The sequence below is a fragment of the Pongo abelii genome, chromosome 13 (assembly GCF_028885655.2).
Source record: "Pongo abelii isolate AG06213 chromosome 13, NHGRI_mPonAbe1-v2.0_pri, whole genome shotgun sequence".
NCBI lineage: Eukaryota > Metazoa > Chordata > Mammalia > Primates > Hominidae > Pongo > Pongo abelii.
Window position 1 is genome coordinate 36,526,101 of NC_071998.2, and position 14,767 is coordinate 36,540,867.

General features: G+C 37.7%; 1 long non-coding RNA gene across 1 annotated transcript in view; it reads left to right on the forward strand.

The window, feature by feature from the left end:
• Nucleotides 1–3,895: 3,895 nt before the first annotated feature.
• LOC103891445 (uncharacterized) overlaps nucleotides 3,896–14,767 on the forward strand; it is a 34,137-nt gene continuing 23,265 nt past the window's right edge. The window contains exon 1 of the long non-coding RNA XR_010136502.1: nucleotides 3,896–4,437. This is a non-coding gene — a long non-coding RNA (uncharacterized LOC103891445). The remainder of the gene's footprint in view (nucleotides 4,438–14,767) is intronic.

A 14,767-nucleotide genomic window follows, 5' to 3' on the forward strand; every position in this document is an offset into this window, starting at 1 on the left:
AAAAGAGAGAGAATAAGAGAATAAGAGAGGCCAGCGAGTCCCAGAAATTTTGAAGCACAAAATTTGTGCTTGAGCTGCAACTAGGCCATATGCTCTTGACACAGCAGTGCCTCTTTGTCTGTATGCTCTTGATCTCCCCTCAACGCAGTGCTCTGCAGACTTCTCTCATGAATGAGATCACCCTTTAAATAAACACATAGCCAGGTTCCACTGAGGCTTCCTTCCGCAGGTTTAGGGTTACAAATTAAGATCTCTAATGTTGACAGATTGGAGTTCCCACTCCCCCCTAAAATCCTGTCATAAATTATCTCTTATTCTCTATTCTATAGCCTTTTCAGCTCTTTCATATCCTCATGCGAGTAAGAGAGTTTAAAAGTTGTGTCAACCGTTTACAGGCATAACAGGTCTATCTCTCAACTGCTAAAAATGAGATACAGCATCTATTACCTTGCTTTAACTGAAAGGGAACCAGGACAGATTCCATTTTAATACATGTGCCCACGAATAACAAAAAGCCACAAGCTAGGGAAAGTAAACAAAGAAATAGGGAGTATTTCTTAAAAGGATATATGAATAAAAAGGAAGTGTCCTACTCCATATAGCAAAAATGATTTTGAAAAAGAACAAAGCTGGTGAACTCACATTTCCTAATTTTAAAACTTACTACAAAGCTATAGTAATCAAAACAATGTGATACTGGTGTAAAGATGGACACACACACCAATGAAATAGAACAGAGAACCCAGAAATAAACACTTGTGTATATGGCCATATGATTTTTGACAAAGGTGTCACAAGCCATTCAATGGGGAAAGGTGAGTCCTTTCAACAAATAGTACTGTGCAAACAGGATGTCCACATAAAACAGATGAAGTCAGAAACTTAACTAACAGCTTATGCAAAAATTAACTCAAAATGAACCAAAGACTTAAAACTATAAAACTCTTAAAAGAAAAAACATAAGACAAAATCTTTGCAACACTGGATTTGGCTATGCTTTTTTGGGTAAGACACCAAAGGTACAGGCAACAAAATAAAGAATAAAGAAATTGTACTGCATAAAAGTTAAAAGTTTTGTCCATCAAAAGACAATGCCACAGGATAAAACAGCAACCCATGAAATGAGAGAAAATGTTTGCAAATCATATATCTGATAAGGGATAAGGGACTAATATCCATAATATTTAAAGAACTCCTAAAACTCAACAACTAAAACAAACAGTACAATTCAAAAATGGGCAAAGGACTTGAATAGACATTTCTTCAAAGAAGATATAAAATGGCCAATAAGTACATGAAAAGATGCTTAATATCACTAATCATTAGGAAATATAAATTAAAACTATAATGAGATACTTCACACTCATTAGGATGGCTACTATTTTTTATTTTTTTTCTTTTTATTATTATTATTATACTTTAGGTTTTATGGTACATGTGCACAATGTGCAGGTAAGTTACATATGTATACATGTGGATGGCTACTATTTTTTAAAAAGAGAGAGAAAATGACAAGCGTTGGTGAGATGTGAAGAAATTAGAACCCTTGCACACTTTTTATGGGAATGTGAAATGGTCCAGCCACTGTGGAAAACAGTATGGTGGTTCCTCACAAAATTAAAAATATTAGCAATTCTGCTTCTGGGTCAACCTAAAAGAATTCAAAACAAGGTCTTGAAAAGATATTTGCACATTTATGTTAATAACAGCATTATTCACAAAAGGTAAAATGTGGAAGAAATTCAAGTGATGAACAGATAAACAAAGTGTGATGTATGTATGTATGTATGTATGTATGTATGTATGTATGCAACAATAGAATATTATTCAGCCTTAAAAAGGAAGGAAATTCTAATATATGCTACAACATAAATAAACTGGAGCATATTATGCTAAGTGAAATAAGCCAATCACAAAAAGACAAACATTCTATGATCCCACCTATATTAAGTACTTAGAGTAGGCAAATTTATAGAGACAGAAAGTAGAATGGTGGTTGCTGGGGGCTGGGGGTAGGGGAAATGGGGAGTTATTGTTTAATGGATATAGAATTTCAGTTTTACAAGATGACGAGAATATAAAAATGGATGGTGATGGATATACAACATTATGAATGTATTTTAATCCACTGAACTATGTACTTAAAATGAGTAAGATGGTAAATTTTATGTGTGTTTTACCACATACAAAACAAAATGGGGAGAAAAAGGGGCATCCTATAGCTTCCAAGGGCAGGAATACAGCCAGACTTTAGGAATAGAAAGGAGCGTGGTGCTGAGAAGTCAGGAACCTGGAATACTTTCCTGGATTCTGAGTTGCTGGCTCCTGCTTTTCTCTGAATAACTGTTTTATTCTTTTCTATCAGCATATTTGCTTTTTCTATTATTCATTCCACATGGTTAGAGGTGGATGTCTCAGGGCTCTATAGTTTTTGTATATTCCATATTGAAGGAATTATCTAGAGTAAATTAGAATTTTTAATCTCAGTATCAAACTTCTAACCAATAGAATGTGATTGGCTCAGCTTAGATCAGGTGTCCAGCGAACTATGGATGTGGGGCGAGGGATAAGACCTGACTCCCTGAAAACTATCCTGTGAGTGAAGGCTTGAAGGTAATGGGTCATTTTTAGCTGGATAGACACCTCAAAGTACCACCTTCATATACGGCAACAGACTGTGAAAAATTGAGAGAGATAATCAGCAGGCCTTGAAAGCCGATAGAATTTAAAGGACTTAGAGAAGAGCAGGAGGCAAAAATGCTGAAGGTAAAGTCAGAATAACTTAACTCTGAGGAAAGCAAAGGCCACTGATGGAAAAGGGAACAAAAGGTTAATACTTTCAGTGTGGATGTATTGAGTTTAAGATTCTGATGTCACATCTGAATAGCAGTTGGTAAAATGGGCTAGAATTCAGGAGAGTATGAGAGTTGGAGATATTAATTGTTTTATTTATTTAAATAAATAATTAATTCTGAATACCTGCTTTTTGGCCGATGCCCTTTTAGGCTCTGGGAATATAGCAATGAACAATATGGACAGGTGGTCTTCACCCAGGTAGTTATGTCCCCCTTGGTTTTATTAATAGGCTTAAGAAACTCCATGAACCCCTTCAAATAATGAAAACTATATGTATATGCTTAAGTGTCTTTTTGAAGGAAGAAAGTCCCTGGATTTCCACAGAATCTCAAAAGGGTACATAACCTCAAAAAAGTGAAGAATTACAGATATAAAACTATATTTAGACACTAAAAATAAAATAGGAAGAACAGAAGCTGTTCATTGACAATGTCTTCATTAACACCAACACTGACAGTGTGGGAGAATGAAAAGAAATTAGAAAAAAAGAGTCCACAACCAATCTAGAAAAATAATATTTTGAAACATTATCCAATGTGTTGTATTTCTCCTTCTTGCCAATTCCTTTTATATGTAGTTAACTCTAAACCCTGACGTGAAGACTTAATGTGTTCAGGAAACAAAGAATAGAAGGGAAGAAATCCAGCATGAAAAGAGTCAGATTATTCTGTTTGAGTTTCAAAGGAAGCTCTCAAAAGCCAGTAATAGGGACAACTTTGAATTAGAAAGCTTTTTCTTTTTCTTTCTCTTTTTTTTAAGGCCTACTTCCACCTCCTACCAAGGCTAAGAGTCTGGTAAACTCAGTATTTTCTTTTTTAAACTATAGAATGTGTGACAATTCATGATCGTTCAAGAGAAGATTTGCACCATAGATAGAAGAATTTTTGGGGGAGCTGAGGGAGAAACCTGGAGAGGAATAGAGAATAGCAATATGATTGGATGCTGGTGTGAGTGCTGATCTCAAAGTAAAAACCTGGTTGGGAGATGGAGATAGCCAGATGGGTTTGGAGACTGAAAACCAAGGAGTTGTATGTTCTTTTTTCAAACTATGGAAAGAGATAGCATTCCCGAGGGTCTCCTGCCAACATGGAGTAGCCAGAGGAAAGAAGACATATTTTGAGGGCAGATATAGGCAGAGAGTGGGTTGAGATAGCCTCTTCACACTTTCTCCACCTACCTCCCAGCCCTCTTGAATTTTTTCCTTGAGATGTATGAGATCCAAAAATGTTTTGTGTGTCTAATGAGACATTAGAAATAGCTGAGAGTTGAGAGGTAGTCTTCCTGCAAGGGGTTACCACAAAAGATGATTGGTCAAAATGACCAGTTACTAAAGAATAAAATGAGGCCAGGAGAGCCTTTTGCAGAAACTACAGGGTGGCCAGCAAAAGCCGTGAATGCAAGGAGGATGTGACTAAGCCTGAAAGGATCACAGTGCCAGCCACCCTGAGGTAGGAGTGAGTCAGCAGAAGCAGGCCGCTGAGTTTTCAACAGCAATCATCTTGCACTTGCACAACAGGGAAACAGGAGCGTCATCAAAAGTAAATTCCAGCCGAGACATTCTCTCCCATATGAGAAGCAAAGGTAAGTCCCTCTGAGCTTTTGATCAGTCTGGGGAGAAGGAAATGAGAATGCATAAGGCAAAAATCAGAGAAATGTGTTTTAATCTAGAATAGCCTCGGTGATCCTGATTTGATAAATTTAAGTATTTTACCATTAGTGAGCATGGGAGTCACTAGGTTCATTTGGAATGAAATAATATTTCATCTTTGTTTAAGCTACATGGTGTGTAAAGACTACAGCTGCTACAATAGAAGTTAAATCAGGAAAGTCAGGTGTCAGAAACAGAAGAGGGGGTTTCAAGAAAGAGCACAGGTTCAACTCTAACAAATCCTGAAAGGGTTAAACAAGAAGTTTTGCATCTTGGTGAGCGTTGAATCCAGACTGCAAGTAAGAACTAAGTGAGTAGTGAACAGAGAAAGTGAATGTAGACTACTCTTTCAAAAAAGATTAACAATGAAAGAAAGGTGAACAATAGCAAAATTTCCTTAGTCTTAGTTTTCTTATCCATGAAGTAAAGGAAAATAATACTTATTAATGTAAAGTTGATATTAGAACTAATGTATATAGCGGGCATAGCAGAGTGTCTTACATGTCAGATGTCTTATCAATATTTGGTTCTGCCCTTTATTTCATCCTCTTTTCTTTCTCTTCTTCTGGAAATGGAACAAGTCAGCAACCTTCTTACAATACTTTCTCATGTGTTTGAGCATTGTTATTGTAAACTCTCAGCCTTATTTATTTGAATAAATAACATATACTCAGAGAGACATGATATGATAGGGCTAATAGAAGTCTCAGGTCATATCATTATAACTTAAGAAAGTAGGGATTCAGGTGAGTGAAGTGAGGTCTCCACAATGACATGAATAGGTAGGAGAGCCAGAACTAGAGCAAAGATTATTGTTTTCAACTACACTGTTCTTCCATTTATAGTTTGATCATTTCTGAATAGTCTGAAAGTAAGCATTTCTGAATGCTTACTTTATTAGTCCAATATTTAATTTGTTCTCACACTAGCATGACCTAGATCACCTGTATCTTATACGTAATTTAAAGTATTAGATTTATTCAGAACTCAAGAGATACCAAACTACATCCCTGTCTTAAGTCATCCTTATATGCATGATATAGCAGCCTGTGGCTTGGCATGATTAGATCTTAATTAAACATTGATAACTACCTTACAAATCAGTTCAATCTGGCATCAGTAAATTCCCTCAGGTGTGAAAGAAGAAATATCAAAGACGATTTTTAGTGCACACAGCGTATTTGGCACCACTAAAAATCAAGGCAAACTGGGAAATATGAAAAATATGTCTTTGCCATATAGCTGCCCTGTGGGACTCCCCTATTTTTTTCAAAAGAAGATATTTGTAAATAGAGCAACTGGTGGAGCTAGAAATGATCAGCCTCCAGTTTCCAGTGAGATGTCAAATAACCTACTTTAGTCTATGCTTCAAGCTAAATACCACTCATCATTCTCTCTAGGCACTGGGCTATTGAAGAGACCAATCCCTCATCTCTTATGAAAGAGGAAAATAGAGAGATTAGGCATGAGCATATCTGAAAATAAAGATAGGAGAAACCAAGAAAGATCACACTCTACTTCTTTTTTCATTCTAACAAATATTCATAATTTTTATGACTTAAGATTGCTCTGTCTTCTTAGAACTTTGGAATTTCCCCTCCTTTAACTATGGTCATCTCCTACACTGACCTGTAGTTAGTAGCAATAAATATTTGTAGGAAGCATGAGTTTTCTGTTATCTATTCTGCTGGTTATTCTCTTTCTGCTTTTCCTCCTGTCTGTTTGCTACCTGTCTCTGCTCTACTCTTTGTCTCTGAAAACTGATTCTTGCAAGCTGCACCCCACAGGCTCCCTTCTAGGCTGGTTTGTAGTTGGAATTAGGCTGGTTTATAGTTGGGGTTAGCCAGTGGGAGGTACCGGCAATATATTGAAGGGAAAGGAGAGAGATAAGCGTATTTATTCCCTACTGGCTGTCTGCTTTGGTGCTGTGATGTCGGTACTCCTGCCACAGGAGTGCTGTGATGGACATTCTTCACTTAACATTCTTCCCTTAGAACTATTTTCCACTTTTCTTGGGCCTGCATGGGGCCCAGAAGACTGACCTCTGTGGATTGTATCACTCTCATGCCCTTTGGCTTCCACTTGGGTTCAGCCAATGGGAGATACCAGGAGGAGACCAAGGAGAGGGTGTTTTCTGTTGCCTCACCTTGACGCTGTGATTCCAGCTCCTTTCCTCCATTGATTACAGATCCAGTCAGACAGCCCCTCCTCCATGGCTTCTGTTCTCATTAAGTTCCAATGTTACCATAGGCCTAGTGATGGAATGGTTTCCCAGTGTTGCTTGCTGGATTCCTTAACTATGTCTATTTCTCTATAGACGATCCTTTCTTTAAAATCACTTCACTTAAAACATCTGAGAGGAATTCTGTTTTCTCCTGGGATCCTGATTGACACATCTGAAAATGGAAAGCATGACCAAAGTCCAAATTTTATACCCCGTTTCCCAAAATATTTGAGAGAAGAGACCCTCAAATGGAAGAATGAAGGGCAGCATCTGGAAAAATTGGGATGGTAATTCCTGGAACAGGGAGATGAGCTTGAAATAAGAACGTGATGAGCTTGAGCCAATAAACTGACTAGGACCAACAATTGTCTCTCAGGATATTACACTGCAGTTCTGGCCATACTTGTCAGCTCCTTTTGGTTCCCGGAATCCAAAGACTTATTGGGTTCTTGGAAGATCTCATTTCTGCATCCTGTAACAAAACTCACTCTCTTCCATCCTCCCTGTGGCTATCTCATTCTCAACCTCAGGCCTGGGCTTTGATATTACCATCTCAGTGAGGATCTCCTGACCATGCTCTCTCAGATTAATATCCTCTCGTTATCTTATATATCAGTTCATTGTTTGGGTCCTTTATAAGATTTTTAATAGTGTTTAATTACTTTGTGCATTTTTCTTTTCTGTCAATTGTCCCCACTAGACAATTGTATGTATGTCCCCACTAGAATGTATGTTTCATGAGGATAGGGACTATGACTTGTTCAACATTATATCCCCAGAGCCTAAAATAGAGCCTGGAACATGAAAAATAATACTTGTTGATTAAGTGAAATAATGAAAGAATTGGAGAGAAAGAGGTGGCATGCATACTATATTTTTCCCTTTACCCCAACTAATTGCAGGCTTCTTAGGCCACTACAAATATCACTGTGCCCCCCTAAAAATTAATCCTGTAAATACAGAAAATAATAGGTGGAAATACTTGAGCTAAGGACCTGACTAGACGAATGTTTTGGGTGTAGTGAAAAAAATATAGGCTTTGGAACTAATAGCCATATATTAAATCCTGAATCCCTTAGTCAGTAGCTCTTTAGCCTTGGCCAAGTCATTTATTAATTCTGAGCCTCAGTTTCTTCATCTATAAATGGAGATGATAATTTTTACTTATGCAATTGATGGGCAAGTACTTGGCAACAATGTGCACTCTGTAGATGCTACTGCAATGGCAATACAATTACTCTTAAATAAAATTTTTGTTGTCAACATTTTCATTGATCAACAATCTTGTTTATCTCATTCATTGTTGTATTTATGGTGTCTATAATATTGCCTGACACTTTTAGATGCTCAATAGATATTTGTTGAATGAATATCTGTGCTTTAAGGTAATAAATTAATGACATGTATTCAGACATTCATGTATTCTGACATTTTGGTAAGCACTTTATATGCATCATATCATTTTACATCTGCATGAAGTAGATACTATTCTTTTTTTTTTCCATTTTACAACTAAAAGAGCCAAATGTTAGAAAAAGGAATTACTAAGTAAATAATCTAAATGCCTTCTCCTGCCATCCCATCAACTCCAACCCCTTATGAGGAAGACAGGTATTAGCAGCTTGGCACACTCTTTCCAGAAAGTTTCCAAACCATAACTTTAGTGTTTTTAGGTAGGATGATAACTTACTTCAAGGATTTTCCCAGGTTTTAAATCTAATCTCTCATATTGCAGTTCCAATGCCATTCAGTGCATTTGTGCACTTTCATTCCAAACCTGCATGTTATAATATATAAAAACTTTGAACAATAATGTAGCCACTAAAAGACTACCTCTGCAGGGTAAATAAGTTATTAATTTTACTTAGAATACATTAAAAATGTATTAAAGTAAGATATCTATGATTCCTAAATTTGGTGGCTCAGCTAAATCTCTGATGTACAACTAGTGTAATTAAAAAGGATGGGACTTAGAGTTAGATAGAACTGGATTTGTAGTCTGGCTCCACCACACACTAAACAAGTAATCTTGTCCAAGTTAGTTAGACTCTCTGAGCCCCAGTTTCTGATTTGTAAAATAGAGTTAATAATGCCAATGTCACTCAGTGTCTATAGGTATTAAATGGATAATCCACATAAAAGCAATTTGCAAAGTCAAGCACATGGTCAAGCAAATGGTGAAGTGTTCTACATAAATGCTCAATTTTCTTCCCTTTCATTATTTTATAATTGTCTTAGCAATCAAGTAAATATTGTATATTCAATATTTTTAATCCATTTTTTCACTTGGTCTTCAAGGTCAAGGTAAAGAAGTTTAACAGTTTTGGAAACAGTTCTACTGCTACTATTGTTACTGTGTATGTTTCTCAATAAACTACAAAACTTAGGCTTCAGAATTTCACACCATGTTTTTTTAAACAGGGAATTTACTAAAACATAAACACGGAATAATTAGAATATGTGATTTTTGTCTTTTGGCATATTATGTGTGGATAAAACTCCTTGGATCTGCTAAAATCATCCCAGAATTTTGGAGTTTTTTGTTTTTGTTTTTGTTTTTGTTTTTTCCCAAGGCCAGAGATAGAAGATTGCATTATCTAAAACCAACACATAATGCTTCAGATCACGGCAAACTCTGATACTTTATGTTCAGGATCTTCTACCAGAAGGTGTTTCCTTTGTTGATTCATCAATTATGCACAGTGCTCTGTGAAAGGCACTGTGTAGAGCCCAGACCATGCCCTCTGGAACCAGACCGTCCCCTGGACGGGAGAGAAAGCATGTATTTTACTAGCCACGATACAAAGTAAACTTTGGTAAGCACCGCAGGGATGATGAGGTAAAGTATTATGGAATTTCAAAGGAAGGAGAAATGTCTCCCACTGATGGAAGACTTTGAAGGGCTTTTTAAGTTTAGTGAATGGTAAAGGAAGAACTTAAAAGATATTGCCATTAGATCAGGCACTGAGAATGCATTGGTGATCCAGATCCTGAATCATGAGAAAAGAGAGTTTGGGTGACAGCAGTACTTCCATCTCGGGAGCCCCAGAAGCTCCAAGGATACTGTTAATTATAGGCCGGTAGAGGAGAGCACTTCTGTTCACTTGATCCATCCTCAGTTATGGTGAGTCAGATTGCATTGTAGCCATTTATTTTTCTGGCTTCATGAGGAGCTGATGAACTCCTGCAGGGCAGAGACCTTGTCTTTCCTTTTCTAGCATGTAGCCAGGCTCCAGCAAATTACAGACATTCAACATGTGACTGTGTTGTGAAATGCAAGACCTATCAAAACAGAGAACCCAGGCAGGAAGAATGGGTTTCAGTGATGCCAATATAGTTTAAATCCCTCACAGACAGAAGTTTTGGGGTCTGTCGAGGAAAGTGCATTCAGGTCATGCAGGCATGAGGCTGGGTCTGAGCTGCTTCCAGAATAGGCCAGGGTTGGCTGGGCTACAGTGGCACACTGAGCCCAGGGAAGGTAGACGTATGCGTTACTCAGCCTTGCTTAGTCAATAAGGCTGGGTTTTTCTTTATTAGCCTCTGGCTTGAAGTTGGTGGTGGTGACATGAGACTTGAACACAGACATGTAGATGTAAGGATGCTTAAATGAGAAAAAAAAAAAAACAAAAAAACAACCAACAATGTTGGAGTAAAAACTTGACTCAAAAGTCAAAGCTTAGAGAATAGTTTCATTTTACTCTTAAATGTTTTTGGATGCATAGTCTTCTAAAGGGGTAAGTTACAGATAAATCTGGAAAAAATAATGTAGAAGAGTAATTTTCAGAAAGTCTTGGCTCCTCTCTGACTCCTTAAAGACAAGACATGGACAAACAAAACCACTAGCCACCTGACTGGTTGCTGTAAGGATCCAGAGTCATGAAAAATTTCTGATACTGGGGAAAATGCCATCTTCACACAGCTCCTCCTTTTGACTCTAAATTAATTTTTAGGCACTATTAGTTGGCCTGATGCACAATGTTTTCCAAAATACAAGAAGGGAGTTCATAGAAGAGACCAATACAGACAATGGTATATTCAAGGGCACTTAACTTCAATTGGTCGAGTTAAGTGTCTCTCAAATTATGGTTCTTGGACTGCCCATGTCAGAATCATCCAGCAAGTGGGTTAAAATGCAGATTTATCAGCTCCATTCAAGACTTAATCAATCAGAATCTCTGAGAGAAGAGTTCCAGAAATCTGCATCTTAAAACACACTTGTCACCCATTCAAGTGATTCTGTTGTATACTAAAATGTATGAATCACTGCTACATTCTGCAGACTTTATGAACTAAAGAGTTCCTCTCGTTGTGTTTGAAGATTAAGTTACTAAGCCTGTGTGTTCTAAGGTCTCTTTTCCCTATCAGCCCAGAGCAAGGAGCTGGAGGAAGTGGAAGCAAGGCTGAAGTAGACAAAGTAGGTATAGAAGGTCCTTGCATAAAGAGGGGCTGGAGTTCTAAATATAAGGAAGCCAAATACAAGGTTGGAACAAACTGGAAATCATTATGTTGGCAGACAGACAAAGCAGACAAAAAGCGGAGGATTCAGTTGCCAAATAGCTAATCAATGTATGTGGTTAAAACTTCATGTTAAAAACTGCAACATTGGTGGCACGCATGGTGGCAAGCATGGTGGCACGCATCTGTAGTTCCTGCTACTCTGGAGGTTGAGGCAGGGGGATCTGTGGAGCCAAGAGTTGGAGACAGCCTTGGCAACATAGCAAGACCCTGTCTAAAAAAAAAAATTAAGTAAGGAACAAAGTCCACACCAGGCAAATCAGGAAAATGGAAGACCAGATCTAGGATGGCTACAACATAGAGAATCCAACTATATAAAGCTAAGTTTGTCCTCAGCCAACAGTCTTTAATTATTTTTTTCCAAATAACAGGAGCCATGGACTTAAATTGGGCTAGACTGAGACTTGAAGACAATTAGGAGAGGAGTGAAGTAGAAAATTAAAATACGTAGTACTACCCAGCCATTATTTCCTTCCTAAGAAACAACATACAGTTTAAGTTCCTCAGCACTGTACGAATTATTTAAATAAAAACAACAGTTAATATTCATTGAATCCCTCTATGTACTAGGTACAGTTTTAAGCATCTTTCATGTATTCACTCATTTAATCCTCACAACAATCCTATGAAATAGGTACTATTGATATTGCTGTCCTTCAGATGAGAAAACAAGTAAAGAGAGGTTAAGCAACTTGCTCAAGGCCAGGTGGCCCCAAGTGCAGAGTCAAGATTTGAACTCGGGCAGTCTAAATTCAGGTTCTGAATTCTTAACCACTATTTTATACCGTCTGCTGCAGCGTAAGTATGTCTATGGATTTTATACAGAAATCAACTCTCAGTTGTTGGATTTTATACAGAAATCAACTCTTACTTGCAATGAGCTATTAAGGCTCAATCATTGTTAATGCTGTTATTTAATACAATTAGGAAAGCAATTTAGATGTTCTCTGTACAGCATTGCCTACTGTTTATGTTTAAAATGTACTCAATCCAACGTCTTATGTATAAATGCTAACATCTGAAATCACAAATATCTGATCTGTGATGTGATGTGGTTTTCAAAGAAAACAATGCCAACATAATTTTCATGGTAGGAAGGTAACCAAAGAAACTCCAGGAGTCCGAGTGTGTCTGTGTGTGTGTGTGTGTGTGTGTGTGTGTGTGTGATTGATTATTTTGTTCTGCATGCATTCTTTTTTTCTTTATTCAGTGTTGGCTCAGATTTTGTGGACTTGTTCAAACATTTATTTTGAAATGTACTAGTGCACGTACACAGAAGAAGCTATACCTTTTTATCTTACATCTCTAGAGTTTGTCTCCTTGCTTGAGGCTCCATGGCACACCATAGCTTAAGGGAAGGGAGAAACTTAAAGAAAGAAAACCCAGGTTGAATAAGAAAGCCTTATGATTATAAAACAAAGTGGAGTTACTTTCAAAGTGAATAAGAAATAAATGAAACAGAATAACATTTCCTAATGGTTTTGTCGTGTTTTTATGACACTCACAGTTTTATTTACATTTGTAGATTGCTTTCTCTTTTTAAAATCCAGAATCAAGGATGTCTCTGGTAAGGACTAACCTTTCAAACTGCACTGACAATTGTTGGTGACTGCTTTATAGTTACCCCTAATTAAACACTGTTATCTCTCTCCATCATGCACATTTGAAATCCTTTTTAAGATAGCAGCAACTGAAACCACACACAACACACACACACCACCCCACATCAGAAGTGTGAACAACAGAAACAGAAACATAGACAAGGTTGCAGAGAGCAAATGTGAACTTTCCCTCCAGAATCTAGAGAATAAAGGCCAAGCCAGAAGGTTTTTAAGTTTATATGAACACATTTGATTTTACACTCTCATCTGAGCAAGTTTAGATTACTGGTTTGGGAGATGTCACTATGTGTCCGGTCGGAAATGTAGTCCAATGCCTGGCAAATATAAATTAATGTATGTGAAAATATAAACTAGTGACAGCAAAAAGATGTACAAAACACATGTGTTCTAGTATAATTCTATCACAGGGAGATTCTGCTTTTGTTTAATTTTCTGTTTTTATGCTTTCTAATAGGTTGTTAAAATTTTCAAATAAAGTAATAAAATGCATTCCTGGCTTATTTGGTGAACTATAGGAAGTATAATAACATGATAGGAAAGAACTAAAATGTAATTCATTAGCTCAAAGTTATTCTTAGATACCTCTTATTACCCTCCAGTAAGCAAAACAAACAAAACAAAAATACAAAAAGCAATCCTCTGAACGTTATGAAAATTATCCCTGGGCCAGGTGCAGTGGCTCATGCCTGAATGGAAACACTTTGTCAGGGGGTGAGAGGGGAGGATAGCTTGAGGCCAGGAGTTCAAGACCATCCTGGGCAACATAGGGACACCTTGTCTCTACAAAAAATTAGCCACACATGGAGGTGTGCACCTATGGTCCCAGCTACTCGGGAGGCTGAGGTGGGAGGATTGCTTGAGCCTGGGAGGTCAAGGCTGCATTGAGCCTTGATGGCACCACTGTGTTCCAGTCTGCGTGACAGAGCGAGATGCTGTTTAAAAAAAAAAAACCCATAGTGATACCAAGTAAATAAAGTGAATGCTTTCAGTTTTTAAAATTTAGTTTCTCCAACATTTTTTGACTTTTCTATTTGTCACTTTATTTTTACTCTTTTTTCTTAAAAATACCTGCCATGAACGGTGAAACCCCGTCTCTACTAAAAATAAAAAAAAATTAGCCGGGCATGGTGGCGGGCGCCTGTAGTCCCAGCTACTCGGGATGCTGAGGCAGGAGAATGGTGTGAACCCGGGAGGCAGAACTTGCAGTGAGCCAAGATCGCGCCACTGCATTCCAGCCCGGGCGACAGAGCGAGGCTCCCTCTCAAAAAAAAAAAAAAAAACACCTGCCATGGTCATAAATTCTAAATCATCAGGGAGAGAAGATGTGAATTAAAGGGAGTAATAGTTGGTAATATTTTTCATACTTTTCAGAATAAGCTGAAGACTGAGGGAACAAAAGGAGAAAGGTAAAAAATAAAAGGTATTTAATAAACTGTAACAAGCAAGATATTTACGTCAATCAAATTACAGCTACACTTTAGAACAGTTTCAAATTTCATAACACTCCTCTAGATCATTTCCAGTGGCTTTTTCCCCCCAGACCAAGAAACTGAGCAGAATTCTGATTGTACCAAGCACTTCTATGTATACATTATAAGGTTGAAACAAGGGTATGCTCCTCCGGATACGCGTGCATGTTGGGAGGCACGTGAGTGATTGGAAAGGGTGGGAGCAGAAAATTATGATTCCTGTCTCAATGCACAATCTCAGGAGTGGTTATTGCCTTAAAGACTTAATCAGTATCGTTAATGTTATCCCCCCCTTTTTTTTTTCTTTTTTGGAGACGAAGTCTCGCTCTTGTCCCCCAGGCTGCAGTGCAAATAGTGCGATCTCGGCTCACTGCAACCTCCGCCTCCCGGGTTCAAGTGATTCTCCTGCCTCCGCCTCCCGAGTAGCTGGGAT